Source organism: Anas acuta, chromosome 2 (genome assembly GCF_963932015.1).
Source record: "Anas acuta chromosome 2, bAnaAcu1.1, whole genome shotgun sequence".
Classification (NCBI taxonomy): domain Eukaryota; kingdom Metazoa; phylum Chordata; class Aves; order Anseriformes; family Anatidae; genus Anas; species Anas acuta.
Genome location: NC_088980.1, coordinates 51,236,835 through 51,254,750, shown reverse-complemented (window position 1 = coordinate 51,254,750; position 17,916 = coordinate 51,236,835). Strand labels below are relative to the sequence as shown.

The 17,916-nt window shown below is 40.3% G+C and overlaps 1 long non-coding RNA gene across 2 annotated transcripts in view; it reads left to right on the top strand.

The window, feature by feature from the left end:
* Positions 1 to 17,916, top strand: part of LOC137852718 (uncharacterized) — a 106,351-nt gene that overhangs the window by 29,423 nt on the left and 59,012 nt on the right. For both annotated transcript variants that reach the window (XR_011094005.1, XR_011094004.1), the window contains exon 2: positions 8,001 to 8,067. This is a non-coding gene — a long non-coding RNA (uncharacterized lncRNA). The remainder of the gene's footprint in view (positions 1 to 8,000; positions 8,068 to 17,916) is intronic.

The window sequence follows — 17,916 nt, the reverse complement described above, 5'->3', positions numbered from 1 at the left end:
TCTTTAAATAGAAAAAAAAAAAAAAGCTTCTTTATTGGCATGGTATTCATTGCAGCAGACTAGATAACCAGGCTTTCAGTTTGGGAGGTATCTCTTCATTTCCTGCTTGGGGCGAGAGTAGGAAGGAACTTTAACCTTCCCTCTTTCCATCATAGACTCATTTTTCTATGTTATTAAAACACCATAACAACGAGCAGGCTTCATTTCGGCAGAGACCAGGACCAGAAGGAGACTAACACTTCAGGAAGGAGTTCAGGTTTCTTAACAAAGCTGTAGTAGAAGCATACTCCTAGTTCTGCGCTGCTATCACTGAGTCCTCAGAAGAAACATGGATCCAACGTCTCCAAAAGAAAGAAAAGGACAGTGGTGGGAGCTTAGAGACCAATGTTTTTCTTTCCTCACTTACTCATTCTGAGAGGAGGGCCTGACTAACAACCACACTGCCAATATTGATACCAAGGATTTTGGTGTGTCCTGCCACTGCAGAAGCCAGAATAATGCTGTTAGTGTGGCTTCATGCACATTGCTGTTTCTTTGAATGTCAAGTGTTCAGGTTGTTCTTCCCTTCCCCATCCTTCTCTTTATTTACTTTTTTTTTTTTAGTATTTTTTTTAATGCACAACTTACCTCCTATAAGTTCATAACCACTCTTGTATCCCAAGACGTATGGTGGTCAGTGGTCAGAAGAGTTCCCCCGCTGCTTCCAGCTGCAGGGCTCACCTAAGGCTGTGGACCATGCCTCTTCTACTTGACCTCCTTGACACTTGCAGATCCCCCAGGAGATTTAGCAGCCCTGGCCACTGCAGATCAGGGCTCTGTGCACTCTTGAGTCCCTGCTGAAGCCCCTCACGTCCCTCTCAAAGAAAGCTGGAAGCACTACTATGGGAGAACAGCATTTCTGCTCTCTAATAACCGCTGAATAGAGTCAAACCACACTCAGAATAACCCCTCACTGTGAATTACTTCTGTATGCTTTCGAGCTGATATTAATGTCATTGGTAGTAGCCTTGTCTTCAATGCTTTACATTGCCTTAGGATGAAGCTGTTCTTTCTGGTGGTAATTGCCCTGTACAACCTTCCTCCTCTTCATGGTAAGGTCCAGGCTAACGGCAGAGTTTCCTTGTGAACTCAGAAGAACATGTGAACTTTACTTTCAGGCAAAGCAATTCCCCGGCCCCTGCACACAGGAGCAGCAGTGATGCACAGGCCAAGCCCATCCTGAATTCATTTTGCAGTGATCTGGAGGTGAGGCTGAGCATGTCTGAGCGGGACCTGCACACAGGAGCTGACCCTGAGACGGCAGTAATTACTGCAGGAGAGAGCTGGAGAACACATGTACCAAGACCCCAAAGAGCGCTTTGGAGAGCTTTGTGTTTCTTGGAGGTTTAATATATTATAATCTGATTCGGCACAAGCCAGGCTGGGAATAAAAGAAAAATGCAGAAAGACTAATGATTTGAAGCGCAGGGGGAAGTGGAAAGAAAACAGCACTTTTAAGTGTATTTTTTTCCTTTTATGCAAGATCTGACTGGGACCAGGCAGAGAGAGCAAAGAGCTTCTGTGAGTTAACACAGAAGCGAAACAGTACATTAAAGAGGCTTTATTTGCTCCTTAGAGTCTTCTTTTGATTTTTAGTATCTCTGAGACTTGTCAGGGAGAAAATGGACAAAGACATCAGATTCCAGGTCTTGAGCAGAGCTCCAGGACTTGAGACTTCAACAAAATGAAAAAAATCACATCCAGAAAAAGTTAATGACCTTTCCCTTAAGTGCTGCAAAACAGCAACCAGAAGCAAGCTGGCCCACCTGCTATGGAAGTCCCGTGTGTTGGTTAGACCAGTGCTTCAGGCTGACCCAGCACACATCTAATTTCCAGTTGAAATATTTCATCTGGATGCAGAAGGAAGGTGAGTGCGGAGTAAGCCTGGTTTAGAGCCTTGGGCCCACAGCCTGTGTCCAGGTCTCTGTGTCCAAATGCTGGTTGTAGGTGTTAGGGAAAGTGATATCAGGGGGCTTTCTGACTCTACCAGGCCTTGCAGAGGACATGGTCTTGGTTCAGCAGGCCTGTAGCTGAAAATCCCTGAAGCTACTTCAGCTTGGTTGCCTGGAGAGTGCCTCAAACTGCATGAACCCTGCAGAATGCAATGTTTACAATGGGACATAAAGAAAACAGGTGCTTCTGCTAAGTCATGCCAGACCATGGAGGAAGCAAGCAGTCTTTGGAAGCACAGCTCCATTTGAAAGCAGCCAGGGATCACTGCAGAATGTTTAAAAGATGGACATCTATTTTCTCATTCTTTTCTATTTATTTTCCATTGATAGCTTCATGAAGAACAGGCTGCACTACTGTAGCCTAGAGACTGCAAAAATGTTGGCTGTCTCTAAACAACATAGGACTTAATTTGAGTCAAGTATGGGAAAACTTGCACTTTCATAATTATGGGTGGAATTCATTGTGATAAAACATAAAAGCTGCTTGTATTTCTAGGTTAAAAGTCACTAGAGTAAGTTGTTAATTTGTCCATATTTACTGCCTGATTTAGGATAAGGAAGTGACTGCCATGAAAAGAATGCATAGAGAATATGTTGAGAAGATTAGATATTTTTAAGCTGTTGATTTCTGCTGAGTGTGAATCCTGTGTCCATTACTTAATCTCCAAGACTGCCACCATTCTTCCCAGTGAGGACTCCCACACATATCCTGTTTTCCACATTTCTGCAAGAACATCTGTTTGTGGTTCCTCCAGCAGATTTTGAAAATATGGAAGTCACTCACGATGGGGTTTTCCATCGTGACCCAAACCTAAGACTGCCCATTCCAGAAGAAGACTAAATGACTTTGGCCACCCGGAGAACCTGGATATGTCTACTGCAGCTTATGGTTCTAATGGTGGAAACTGAAGCAGGATAAGGTAGAAATGACCCTTTGCTAAAATCAGGACTGTTGAGACCTCAGCCAAAATAGGCTGCCTTTTCCATCAGGTCCATCAGGGTAAGCAAACAGAAAGATGATGGTCTGCTCCATCCCACCCAGCCTGTTACTGGCATAGCAATCCTGCTTGGATCCTGACTTCTGCTCATGCCCTTGATGCTTGCCTACATATGTGTGCATTAAGAACATCCATCAGGAAAGGAAGCAAAAGTTTAAAACACTCTCTAGCTCTCTCTCTCTTTCTCTTAATTTTCCTGAGGAAACTCATATTTTCCTTTAAAATGTGAAGTGTATAGACATGGAATGGAGAAAACAGGTTTATCAGCAGTTCTCAGAAGGCAGCGGCAGTCCCCCTCCTGCTTGGTGCCAGTCTGTCAGCTCTAGCTAGAAAGGTGATCCAGGGTTGGAAAGCATTCACAGCCCCAAAGTTGTTACTATGATTGACACAACCATCACTTCTCTGATGCATCTGTAGAAGAAAAGGGTTCACTCTCTATATCACCCACTTCACAGAAAAAAAAAAATACACAGCATGCTCCCGCATTCTGCAAGGTATCTGAAAGCATTGCATCTCCACTCTGACTGCTAGACTGAACAATACTGGCAAAGTAGGAGCTGGCCCCAGACCATGAGTCTATATCAGGTGTTCCCAGCATCTGCTTTGCGGCTATCCTCTGCTGCAAGAAAATCACTTCAGGATGCTATGAAGCCCCTACGAAAGCAAGAGTATTATGCCAGGGAGTTTTCTCTTACAGATTATTTAATTGGTGGGAGAAAATAATTTTTCAAACCCCAAACCTCCTGCAGGTGTTTATGTTTTATTTTCAACAAGGATAAAATTTCTCATCCAAACCAGGAGGAGAGTCTCTTTCACCCCGAATGAGAGCTTGAGGTGTTAGTCACTTGATTCAGCGACTTGAGTCTTAATCTTTTATGTTGCAAATATGTGTCTGAACCTTCAGGTGGGTGGTTATTCTCAAGTGGGTATTTCCCAGCCTCTCCTGTTATGTCCCAGTTCTCCAGTACGTTTCTGGATATTTTGAAATGCCAGGAGAGTCTCTAGTCCTCACAAGTTAAGGCTTTCACGAGGCATGGGATGATTCTGCTGTGGAAGAATGAAGGACCCCTTTTATTTTGTTTGCTTTAAAACATCTCAGGATGTTTGGTGGGATGGCTAAACTGTTCTCCCACGGCTCTTGTTTTGATAGTTTGAAATCTATTTGTAATCTTCAAAGTGATAACTTGTTTCCTGAAGGCTTTCATTAACCACAGTAATGCCACAAGAACCAGTGGCTGAGTGTGAAAGCCCATGTTCAATTTAGAAGCAAGGCATATACTTTTAATAGTGCCAGTGACTGGTAGAAACCTTCACAGGTAGAGATGACTTCTCCACTGTATGCTACAACAAAAATACTCTTATCTGGATGATAAGGAAATTCAAGTAGGGGGTAAGACCAGGAGGAAATTCCTCGGTTATTAAGACAATAGCTTTGTCCTGTCATGCCATTCATAAGCATGCCAAGGAAAGAGTTAACCTGCTCTGGAAACATTGCAAGGCATAGGCACTTGTGGAAAGTAACCCACATTTAAGAAGGCAGGGGGTAATTAGGGCAGGTGGTTTTTAATTATCACTGAAGTCAGCCCTTGCAAGGCCCCCCAGTCATCGGCAGGTTAATGGTCATCAGTGTATGCTGAGTCAGCAAAATCATCACGCTCACCTTCGCCAGGGGCTCCCGATGGGCTGAGGCTAGCTCTTTTTGCTGGATGTGCTGAACTTCTCTCTGAAGCTAGGATGATTAGAAGAGAAAAGCAATCCACAGCCCTAATCAAGCTCGCAGGAACACACCTTCCAGATTTTTTGAGACGAGGTATTTGTTACCTCCTGTCCTCTGGCATGGTAGCAGCTTAATGAAAGGCTGCATATTTTTCTGTTAGCAGCTCAACCACTTAATTCTTAAGTTCCTTCAGAGCTCTCAGATGTATGCCATCTGGTCATGGTGACTTGTTGCTCTTTAATTTGTGAATTTGTTCCAGCACTTCCAGTTTTGACACCTCAATTTCTGACAGAGTCTCATCTTTATTGCTTGAAAAGAATAGCTCAGAGGGCTGTCTCTCTCTCTCTCTCTCTCCAGCATGCATTTTCTTGTAACTTCAATTTCATTAATACACTTTTAACTTAAAGCAGAATTTATAGCTTTTCCCAATATGCCGTCTCTCCACCTCCTACCCTTCCTGCAACATTTTATTGTGCTATATTTTTATTAAAAGGAAATGTATCTGAAAACTATGTGGAATTTGTGCAGAAGGTAACCAGTACCTTTCTTATTGTATACAAAGTTCTGAAAGTCAGTTGGAAGGAACATTTCGTCTGTCTCATCCACCAAAGGCATATTATTAATTCTTAAAAATAGGGGATTGGACAGCCTATTTAAACATGTCTAGAATGCCTCTTCATGGCCCAATGTTATTTATTTATGTATCATAAATAATATCTATTATTTACGCTCTATTTGCATTCCGGGTTTTCAGGGAAGTTGAGTCCCCACTGTAACACGCGTTCTACAAGCACATGGCTAGAGGCAATTCCTCTTCTGAGGAATGTACAAATAGAGAAGACAAATGGCTAAGAGCAGACAACATGCAAAGAAGTTGTCAAAGAAGAATGTCTTTTATGGTTACATTTTTAATGGATTTTCCTCACACGTACAACATCCTCTGCCCTCCTTCACCCATTGTTTCTCCAGACATCTGCCCCACCTGTCTTTGTCAGGATTTTCTAATATGCTTTATTTCCATCCTTTCCCCACTGCAGGAAGATGCAACATCAAGAACCTTGGCAGTGTAGTACACCAGCTCCTGCCAGCCTTTTCTTCTCTTCCTGGGATGTTGAAGTGGCTTTCAAGCTGCCTTTGCTCATGGGGCTGGGGGCAGGAGGCTTACCTGCCTTGCTCCCTTCCTTCTGACCCCCAGAGCAAAGGTGGCACGGTGGCTGCAATGTCCTAGCAGCAGAAAAATGTTTGGAAAACGTCGTTTGTATTCCAGCCACAGCAGCATGGGAGCTGAAGGGGAGGCTGTTCTGCTACCGCCCCTGTCCATACTTTCAAGCATCAGGAAACTTTCCTGGCATGCCCATCACAAGCCTCCAAAATGGGCTGGCTGGAAGGAGCAGCTATGGATGGGCATGGAAAGGGTAGAAACTTGAACCTGCTCTTTACTTCTTTATTAGATCTAGGAAGTGACAGAAGCACGCTCCCCTCCTGACAAAGTCTGAGGGTCTCTAGTGACATTTATGTCACTGGAAAGGCATATAATATGTACACTGTGGTTTAATTTTATCTTAATGAAACAATATACATATAAAACTATCCATTAAATATAAAACAGTGAAGTAATTTGCAAATTTTCCTACGGCATAATAAATTAAGCATGGAGAGCACTAAGGAATGCAATTTGCAGTCATTTATAATGCAGTGTTTTATGTTAATAATTCAAAATCACATGCTATTTGGAGACACTTCTAATTAATGTATTTATGAAATTGTGAACTGTGACTGTTTTGGTTCCATTTAGCTAAACATTTCAACAGAATGCGCTTGCTGTTGTTTTGTGTTTGCTTAATGGCACCAGCAAGCATCAAATGTACAACTGGGGAAAGTTGGGGGTGGTATCTGTTGCAGCTTTTTTTATGGGTATGTGTTTTTGTCTGTGTGCTGTATACATGCATGTGATTATAATCCTGATCTCACCAAGGAGAGGAAAGTTCTGCAATAATTTGAGGAGGAAATAAGGAAAGGAAAGTTTTATGGATGAATAATTAATTGCAAAAAAAGTTCAGTACCTTCCTAAAGAATTGCTAAAATATTCAGTACTTTTCACGTAGCTGATCTGTATACACTGACATTTCTCCTGACTGGTTAATTATGACTGATACAGCTCGTAAATTCGTATTCGTACTTTTATTTTGATATTTTTCAGCTTTTTCATCACACTAAGTATTTGTCATGCTGCTTCTTTATCAGAAGACTGTGATTCCCTGGAAAGTTACTCTCTCGAGAGGAGGCTTGCAGAGATTTGGGGGTATTTTGAAATTTCAAGTACTTGTTAAGAAAAAATGCACGTATCAGAACTTTTAGTAAATTATTACAAGTCAAGGTCCTGGTTTTGAAAATGTTTCGAAATGAATGGTTTTCTAGGCATATGCAGAGCTAGATGCTAACAGTACTCTGTTGTGGCTCTGCGAAGGAAAGAGAGGGCAAAACTCTTGAAATAATTTTCAACAAACAATATTTCACTCAGAAAGGAAAAAAGAAAAGAAAAAAAAAAAAAGAAAAGAAAACCTGAAAGTCCTCAAACCCATCATAAAGACTTCTGAAAAGTCTAAGGCACCATACATGGCCCCTTCCACATTCCAAAACTGTTCTGAGACTTCAGCAGGCTGCTAAATCAAAATCATAATTCTCCTAGTAATTTCAAAGCTCACTTGCAGATCAGTAACTCCATGTTTTTTTTCACCACTATGATTTCTGTATGATCGTTGTTCTTTTTCTTTCTTGGTTTCTTGCTTTTTTTTTTTTTTTCCTTTTTTTTTTCCCCTTTTTTTTTTTTTTTTTTTAAAAACAAAACAAAACAAAACAAAAAAAACAACCAACTTGGGACAATATGTATATGGGTGGGAAAATATTTTAAAATTCTCATGGCCTTTAACTGTGGTCTTGGAAATTGACCAATGTAATCATTAGACTGAGAATTAAAGCTGTATTTTGACCACTTTGTATGATTTATATTTTAAACAATGTAGGAACTGTTATGATTTAGGAGGCAATATCAGCATCTAGGACCTATCTCCCTGTTACTTGCCATGCTGTACTGAGTCTTTTTTATTTCTTTGGTATCAAATAACAGATATTGGCAACACAATAGATTAGCTGAGGGATAATCTTTTCAATCACACTGTAATAACCTGCTTCTTCTTCAAATGAAAAGCATACCCTTATCTTACCAGTTTTATCCATTATACATGCATTCAGAAAAAGTCCTTATATTATGCATTTGTCTGCTTCTGTTTCTAGTCTCAGAGTAAACTGGAACTGCCAGGAATATAAGAACATAAAGATTCAGCTTTGGGTCTTGTTTTAGGTGAGTTGTTCTGCTTGAATGTCTGTTCTTGCTGGATTTTTACCTAGAATCTGTTTTTCACTAAATGAGATAGATTTGGGGGAGATTCCACAAATGAGGTTCACATTTCTGGATGAAAATTGGTATCCAAGCTATGCTCTTTCAGAACACCTTTTGTTTTAAAAAGCTTGCAATGCCTATCACAGAGACCAAAGACATTGGAAATGTCTGTGGTGCATCAGTACAGGATTTATGGCAATGCTGTGTACTGGGAGACATCCTGTGAGATGCGGGGCATATGGAATAGTTGTGCTTTGGACTTTTCTGACTAATCAGCTATTACCTGTTTGCCAGCAACCATGGTGGTCTGGTACAATGATCCAGATGTATTTCAAGCTTTATGTTCCCAGGTTTATGGCTGAATCTGAATTTTATGGTTTATGCCCATCTCTAAAATTAATTTACAGTAACACAAAAAGAAAGAGCCTTTGCGTTTCCTTCCAATTTGAATGCAATGTTTTCACTTTATTGTGAGGCACAGCTTCTGTTTCAGCCCTGGAGTATTTCACAAGATTATGGAAGGCTTGTTTTGAAAATCCTATCTCCAGTGGTGGGAAAATGGCAAAACTTTGGAATATGTGCAATTTCCTTTTTTCTTGTAGTTGTTTTGGTGTGATTTATAGGACTAGATCTACAGCTGTCTGTAGATGCTACTTATTAAAAGTACTCTAAAACAAAAAAAGCTGAAAACACAGATACCAAATGCCTAAAGTAATGTTGTCATCTTAATAGTAAGTTTGTCTGAAAGTTATGTTTTTCTTTTCTAAAATGCACAGGCAAAAATCAAGAGTAAACATATCAAACACAGCTCAGTAACAACTTCTGGGGATGATTAAAAACCTGTGCCTTTACAACTTGTATGTAATATCATGTGTTTTTTGTTTTGTTTTGTTTTGTTTGTTTGTTTGTTTGTTTTCTTTTTCTTCACATTTTGCTATCACAGTGTAGGAATTGTTTGTGTGCCTGAATATAGGTCCTTCTGCACATATCAAGCAAGACTTAAATTAGCCATCATGTTCTGAAAAAAATAAGCACAACAAGCAAATCTAATAAGGATGTCTTGCTGAACTCCACAAAGTGGCATGTGAGAATTATCTTTCATAAAATGTTAGGGATCGACAGAGAGGATGTGATTCTTAAATTGCTTTGGCTGATTTGAAAATTCAGCAGAGTAGCTTGGCATTTATTAATGGCATCCTCATTGTCTCCAGGATTTTTTTTTGGTGATTTGCTTAGATTTCATCAGGGATATTTCTGTAGGTACAGTGTTCTTCTGGAGATCCCTGTTCCTCTACATCCTTCCCAACTGGATCACTTTTCAGAATTGAAGGTGTCAAAGCCTTCAAACCTTCAAAGATACAAAACATATGTGTTTGAGGGGCATTAAGGAAAGATGGAAACTGAAGTTGAATGACTTGGGCTGGAAGAGGACATGCCTTTCCTCATTTCTGCTTCCACACAGAACTGTAATTCTCATCAGCAAGATACTCTGGGGGAAGAACAAGAGCATAAGCATATTCCAGAGTTAAAGTACAGAAAAAGAGTAAAAAATATTGCAAACCACCTTGATAGGCACAGAGTAATCCTGGTGCAGAACAAATTTTGGGAAGGGGAAAATTATGGGGGTCTGAACTGGCTGGAGAATGGATAAGAAGCAGACGCTCTACGTCCCTTTTGTTACAGGAACGCAGAAAAAAAACCACACACATATAAATACAAGAAGTTCAGGGGGATTTTGTACATCGCTACCACAAAAAGGTAAATTAACCAACTGGTAAAAGGAAATTCAGCACCTGCTGCAAGGGCAGCATGGTAAGAAGTAAAGGATTTTGCCACTGAGCTTAATCCATCTCCCACTGAGTTCCCTGGGAATTGAATTCAGCCTTTTCAAGTCAGAGCAAAGGAAGTTTTCCAAGTTGTTCTCAATGTTTTTATTGCAACAAACAAAGCTACTGGGTAAGGCATAAGAAAAGAAAATAAATAAATAAAAAACAGATACGGTAATTACCAGCAGTGTACGAAATTGTCTAGTAGCAGGCAACAACAAAAAAATGCACGTCTTCTGCTGAATCACCAAGCATTAATTTCAGCAGCGTTTGTGACCCACTGCATCTGCTTGCCACATACATTGTGCAAAGGACGTTTACTAGACTGAGTATTTCATGAAAATGGACCTTCAAGTGCCAGGTTTCTAATATTCTTGGGAAGAGAAGTCAGGTAGTCTAAGGAAGAGTATTAAGGGCCAGATTTTCTGTGATTAAGCCCCACAGGCCACTCTGAAGAGCTGCGATCTGGCCCGTGGTTGCTACTGACAAGGAGCACAGTGAGCTTAGCAAGAGCCTCTTTTTGGAGTCTGTGGCACTCGAGAAACTCTTGAGCTAAATAACATTTTCCACATGCCGTTTAGTTACTGGGGCACTTGAGAAAATATCATTGTGACCGTTAACCAAACTTGAAAAACTGGGGAAAACCACTGAATTGATACCCTGCTCTGCATTACGTCCTTGTCTCTCTCTTCCCATCACCTGGCTAAAGAGAACTTGGAGTACCCATCTTTTAAACATCTCTCTCCCTCTCTCCCACCCGTGACTTCATGCTGGTTTTGTTTAACCACATGGGATATGCTGGGAATTAACACCAGTGCGTCCCACCACTTCTGTGACCTCGAATTCAAGGGGTCTTGGAGGGAGGTTTCCCGTGGCTGCACTGCTTCAGTAATGCAGGGGGTTAACAGAAACACCAGTGAGATAATGGAAAATCCTTGGGCAATCCTAAAGTACTGGGAGAAACCAGACTGGACCAAAAAAAAAAAAAAAACAAAACACCAGCTTTGCTCTCTCCAGGGCATTTACACTGCCAAGCAACTTATTTTATGTCCATTATGATGTGAGTGCGTTGTGAAATGTAGCTCACTTGCTAAACATTGTTTTGATGTGTTGTTCAGGACATGGGGAAGGAGAAATGGACTGCATTCAATCCCTGTTAAAACAGAGAAATGTCTTCTGCAGAATTTATTTTCAGAAGCTTTGTGCTAACTTCATTTTCTTATTAGCTGAAATTGCTAGTGAGCCAGTTTTGGTAATGATGCTAAATGCATTCATGGAAAAAATGTGTCTGTCTGTCTGTGCTCAATGAATTGCCTGTTGTTGTGTCAGCTTAGAGAGGACAAATCTTTACTATGGGATCTGAGGATCTGGGATTATGCCCTAGTGATAATTCACGTGGGAAAAATGTTATACATCATTATGAAAAGGCAAATGTACAGGAAGATAGCATGAAAGTGCTACAGGTAATTAAAGCTGCAGGAAAATAAGGAAGGGAATTTATAACATGCAAAAAAATCTGATGTTAACAGTTGTGATTGTTGAAAATTCAGATCTTTAGACCAAAAAAAAAAAAAAAAGAAAAATTAAAAAAAAAGAAAAAGGATATTAGCTCTTTTGGGAATCAGAAGTCCAGAAGAATTCTCTCAGAAATATGTATTTTGGAACATTTTTTATATCATTATGAAACATTCTGAGAGATAAATTAAATTATCCAAAACACTCTGGCTCACCAGAAAAACATGTTTCCCCAAAATGGTACACTGAAGTTGAAGACTGGGAGCATTATGCTCCCGTTTTTTCACAATGTCTGGATTCCCTGTTTGTAGCACATCCCTCATAGCACATCTGTAGTGACACGGACATGGTGCCCATAGCAAATCCTCTCCCTGAAGGAGGAGGTTGTGGGGTATCATGGGAGACACGGGCCCATAGGAGGTAATGCAGCACTAAGAGGCGACTTGGTTTAAGTTGGAACTGCCTCAGCATGAGTGTTTTAGGCCAGATTAGCGTTTTGAGGAATTCTCACTTGGCACAAGCCCAAGCAACAGAAAGTCTTTAATACTATCTATGACAGGAAAAAAAAAAAAATAAGAGAGGGAAAAAAAAATTCATGTCATCCCCCCCCCCCCAAAAAAAAAAAAAAAAAAAAAATCAGCATTGTGTGAAAGTCAGTCTGAAGAAGGGTTACCAAGCTGCTGCCTGGACAGTCTTTAGGGTAGCAGCCCATAACTCCAAGGAACCTCGAAGTTTTAATACTCATGGGGATGGTCTTTTTTTTTTTTTCTTCTTCTTCTTTTTTTTTTTTTTTTCTCTACCTATTCTCCTGCATGTAGCATGCATTGTGTAGCATGCACTACACAGCCTAAGGAAAGCTGGATCTCTAGAGGAACATTTGTTTGAAAGACGTGAGGAGTATGTGTAGACACCCTGAGTGTTACACAGATTGTAAGGTGGACTGCATTATTTAGGCTAAAAAAAAAACAACTTTCAGTGCTGGATCCTGTCTAACCCTGCAGCCTCATTTTGAGCACCTTCTCCTTGAATGTGAAGCCTGAGCTGTAACCAGCACACTGAGGTGCATCATTACTGGGGTGCATCATTACTGATGGGTCATACAGGTACATGCTGTGGATTTCAGGTCAGCCCAGTTCAGGAGGCTGCTCCCATCTCACAAAACCTTGAAAAGGCTGAGACAAGGTTAATTTGGGGGGTAGGGAAAGTTGTCTCATGCTTTCTTTCAATGAGCTAGAAAGACAAGACCTGCATGGGGTAGTGAACTGCCTCTGAAGGAAATGTTGGCATTAATCAAGCTGTCACACTGATGCTTCTAGGAAGTTGGACTTTGGGCTGGTCAGCTGAATTTCTTTAATCAAGGTAGTGCCTCTCAACAGCACTGCATTAATGCTGGTTTGATTTATTTTTCTGTAAGTACATAGGACTATGTTGCTTCTGTGTATCTGTCTGTGCATTTCTGTCTCCAATAACTTGGATGTTTTCAACCAAATTTAACATAGGAGTAGAAGTTTCCAGGTATTTGCCAGCTTGTTAGCTGTGAAATATCAGAGAGCTACACAAAACGTGATAGCTGTGGATGTGTGATGGTTCATTTGCAAGATTATGGTATTGCTGTTCACTCAGGGTTGCCCTCACTTTCCCATTCCTCACTGAACCCTGTCTTTAAAAGCAGTTGGTGAAAAGCTGAAGCAGTTTCTGGCAGAAAAGGGAACTGTAGGAGCTAGAGGGACATGTGAGGGAGAGCAAAGTCACGGCCTTTCACTGCTCATGACTGTGGTTTCTTACACACCCTAACATCAGTGGAACTGCTTCTAGAGCTGGAAGACATGGTGGCTAAATCCATGCATCACATCTTGGGCTCAGGGAAAGGAAAATGTCTGCCCTGCTTAACAAACTTGGTGAAAACCTGCTGTTTTTCTGCTTATGATTAGTGCAACCTTATGTGGGAAAAATACTTTTGGAAGTGACTTTGTTCCTTAAAAAAAGACCTAATGCTCCATAGTTACTTGAGGGACACAGGCCAGCTTTTGTTTTATCTCTTCTACTATTCTCCACTGTATCACACACTCTTAAAAGTGTTTTACTCTGTTATTACTGAAGGAGTATTTCTCTTGTTTTTCCCATTCTGTAGGTACAGTGCTTTTTCTCATGAGTTACATGACAAAATGTTTTGCCTTCATGCGATTTCCTTTCTACCCACCTCTTAGTCAAGAATAAGACCTGTTTAGGTGACCAGTGCTGTTTCTATTAGCTATGAAGTAGCAGCCATGTGGTACACCTCCCAACCTCTTTCAAAACCTTATCCAAAGGTGTCAAAAATAGAGAGATGAAGTAAATAAAAGTAATTAAATTCCTTAGAAGTCCTAGCTGCCCTTTCACATTTATGACCTTTGCCTCAGGAAAAGACTTATAGCCTCAGGAAAACTTTGCACTCAATTTTGGTCTTTGGTGCAGCTGTGCACAAAACAAGTTGGAAAAATGCTCAATGAAAGTGGCAAGTAGGGACACTTCTGCTGCCCACATTTACAGGTGACTGCAGTGGTGTGGAGGCCACGAAGAATCGTGCTCCAGAAGTGTTCTCAGGGGTTGCTTGTGTCTTCAGCCTGTGTGTACAATTCTACTTGTCATGTCACAGGAGAACAGAAGCCATGTCTGTGGGTAAGCTGATGGGTCATATCTGTCCCACATCGCAGAGACAGATGCTTAGGTAGCTGGCATCAGTGTAGGCAAGCTGATGCCAGCTGATCCAAGTAAAGGATGCTGAAATAGCTGTGCATATTTGTGCCAGCCAGAGAGCTGAACCAGGAGGAACCCTGAATAAGGTATTCCCCTTGGTGGAGCTCCCTCCTTACTGCCGTAAGTTCCATCTGTGTGACAAAGTGAATAGAGAACTAGGATAATAAAAATATCAGTTGTTGTCCAGGGTGCTTACCTATCTATGGACTGAGGAGGGTAAGTGAATGAGAGACTGAACTATGTTCATCATCCACAGAGTGAAACAAATCCACTATATTTTGGTACCTGCTTTGGTAAAGAAATACTAGAGTTCATTCACTCTGTCTTGTACGTAGCACTCCTTGCAGCTCTCTCCTGCTGAGGCAAGGAAAGTGAGTAATATGAGTAGAGGCTTCTATCCTGTGAGCATTTTTTTTGTGGGTTTAAAGTAGAGTAGGGTTGTAATGGCCTTATGAGACATTTCTGTTCAGTATTCTATACTCCGGCAGCTATTTTATAACACAATTATTATATATGTGCTGAAGGTGTAACTCCATTTCTGTAAATACAAATCTATTTTCAAGAATTGTTGCTATATAAAATTACATAGGTTTGCATCAGAATAAAATCTCTGTATTTTAGCTGACTGTGCATATTTTATAAGAGTTAAGTGGTGTCCCATGCTCTGCCCACCCCGTTCTTTTCCTTTGTCTTTAATTTCATTTGATTCATTCTGAGGTCAAATAACTTTTTAGATTTGATATATGTATCCTGATGGGGGTTCTAAGCACATTTTTGAATCAGGGAATTTAGAAGGGTGCCTCTGATGTGTGGAGAGGTATGCCTGCAAAATCTCAACCTGCACCATTCAGACGTGCAGGCCTTACACTTACGATCACATGCTTTCACTAATTTGTGCATATGCCTATTTTTCCCTTTGATTTCAGCAGATGAGGGAATTTAATATCTGAATATGCTGGTCAGGGTTTAACTAGAGGAACCCAGGTTTTGTGAATGCTGCTCTTGGTTCACACAATGTTATCAAATGGCGAAATGCAAGTGCCCTGTTCTTTCACTTTGTCATAGGTGTCACTGCAACACAGCTATATACCTCCCTTTTCATGTAACAGCATCCTAACCATGCCTTTGAAAGAATCAAAGTCTTTTAGACCAGCGAGTTGTGTCTTTATAATGCCCAGGGAGCAGAAACTTGCTGTTCTTCAAGTAAAAGCAAAACAAATTCCTCCTTGTAATTAGGATTGAACACCCGGTCATTATTTCCACCCCTCTCCTGTGTTATAATACTGTAATGTTAAGACAGCAGTGTGTGCTTAATAGCATTTCCCCAGCACCAGGACTAGGGTTGCCTAGCTCGTCTTCTCCTAGCACAGGCAGGCGAGACTGTAGGCACCTCTTGCTATGGCTGTGCAATGCCACATGATGCAAAATGGCTTCTGCCAGCAAAGCTGCAAACCTGCTTTGTTTAGCAGAGAAGCACTTCAGTAAGAAGCCTGATAAATTGTCTTGTCACATGTGGATTAGACTATTGATTTACCAACACTCTTTGTATGTTGACCCAAGAAAACATAGTGGATGCTATTTAGAATATTACAAACCCTCTGCCATATGCATGTTGTCTAGCCTACACTTCAACCCTATCACCTTTCAGCAGATTGCTTTAGACAAGAGATCTCATGGGCAGGGAATCTGCAATGCATATAAGCTTACTTGCTCATTTAATACAAGAGAGTCCTAGACACTGACCTTGTCTATAGCTTCCAGCTTGGCAGGGCTGTAACACTGCAAAGACCTGCAAATCCCTTTTTAACAAGGCTACCTGAACCCAATGGCCCAAGTCCAAGCAGATGAAAACTCGAAGATGTCCAGCAGACCAGTTGCTTACACTGTTAAGTAGAAAATTGCCTGACGCTGCACATGTTGGTGTCTGCTTACATGATCCACTACCAACCCCCAGCATAACAGCATGTCTGTTGTCAGTTCCCCAAACACTGTAAGTATTATTCCATTAGTGAACTGGGGGAAGGTGTTTTACACGGCAGATATGGAAATACAAACATTTAACCAAGATGCCTCATGATTTGAAGCAAAAACCATATTCCAATGAAGAGAATTTTAATCTTCATTGTTTGAAATAGCAATTGTTTGTCTTTGGGCTGGACGGTCCCCAAAGCATCTCCACATGAATGAGAATGAATTTCTTTGTCCATGTGCTTGTACCATGCCATTAACAGCTGAAGAAGATTTGAAGATCTACAAAGATGTTTGGGGAGCACCTTGGGAAGGGAAGGTATGGTGCTCTGTTCCAACTAGCTATTTCCCAAAGCCCTTTCCCGTAGCCCAGCAATGAACAGAAGGGGACTGGATACAGAAGTGAGCAATGTGAGCAACTGGCTGCAGAGGGACTGTTAATTGCCTACAGGACTTTGCTGAGTTATGATGGCAGCTTTTCTTTAGCTGACATCAACATTTCCAGTAGCTACAGCATCAGCAGGACTCATTTCTGTGTATTTGATATTTCTGGGCTTTTAAATCATTTTCATAAACACTGTATGACCTGTTTCATGGAAATGCTATTGTGTACCTAATACCAACAATGTCAAATCTGAGGAAAAAACAAAAAACACTACACCCAACAAACTATTAAAAACTTGCATTTGGGCCCAGGGAAAAACTAGATAATAATGTCTAGGCCTAAACTGCAGTTCAACAAAACTCTGATCAATTAGGGATTACATTTTAATGGAAATAAAACCAAAGATCATTCCCACCTCTGGTTTACACAGACCAAAAAAGCTCAAAGTAGTGCCAGTTTTAAATGCATGAGATTTATAGTAACAAGACCTTGCTTTCGTCCTACCCAGAAATAACTTGTGTGTTACAAATGATACCTGGTTTTATTTCATCGGTGATAAGGGAGGAATTCTACAGAAATCTCTAGTAGTTACATTTAAAAGCAATAGCACAATAACTTGGGAAATTTGCTACTCTATTGCCTATTATATATATATATTATATTACCTATTATACATATATTTAAATATTTCCAGGGCTAGAGACTTCTGAACTGCTTACAATTTTTATTTTTATTTTTATTTTTATTTTTATTTTTATTTTTATTTTTATTTTTATTTTTATTTTTATTTTTATTTTTATTTTTATTTTTATTTTATTTTTATTTTTATTTATTTTTATTTTTATTTTTATTATTTTTATTTATTTTATTTTTCCCTTTCTTCTTTTGGTTCTGCCTTATGCATGATTTTACTCAGCTTCTATCACATTAGGTCAAATGATGTTCTACTTTGGAATGTGATATTCCCTGGTACACTGTGCAATGTAACAACCTCTTCAGCTTCTAAACAGAAAGAGAGAAGCACTCTTGAAACCTGGATATTTTGCTGCATTGTTGTTTAAAGATTTGGAGTGCCTGTTGACATAGCAGTTAGTCGCATATTAAGACTTCATATAACAACAATAAAGTGAAAAAACTCAGTATCCACAGTGGGTATAGTTAAAATTGTCACCCTGTTGTCAGCTTTGCATTCAGATCAATTAAAAAACAAACCGCTGAAGTCCCTGCAGAATCACCAAAAGCTAAGCCAAATAAACTCCTCTGAAGTCACCCTCTGAAGCTGGTGGAAGATGTTCTCCAATAGATATATGAAGGGGAGGATTTCCAGACAAGAGTCCTTGCATGAGAAACCATGGCCTCTGAGCCCACTAGCTCCAAGGA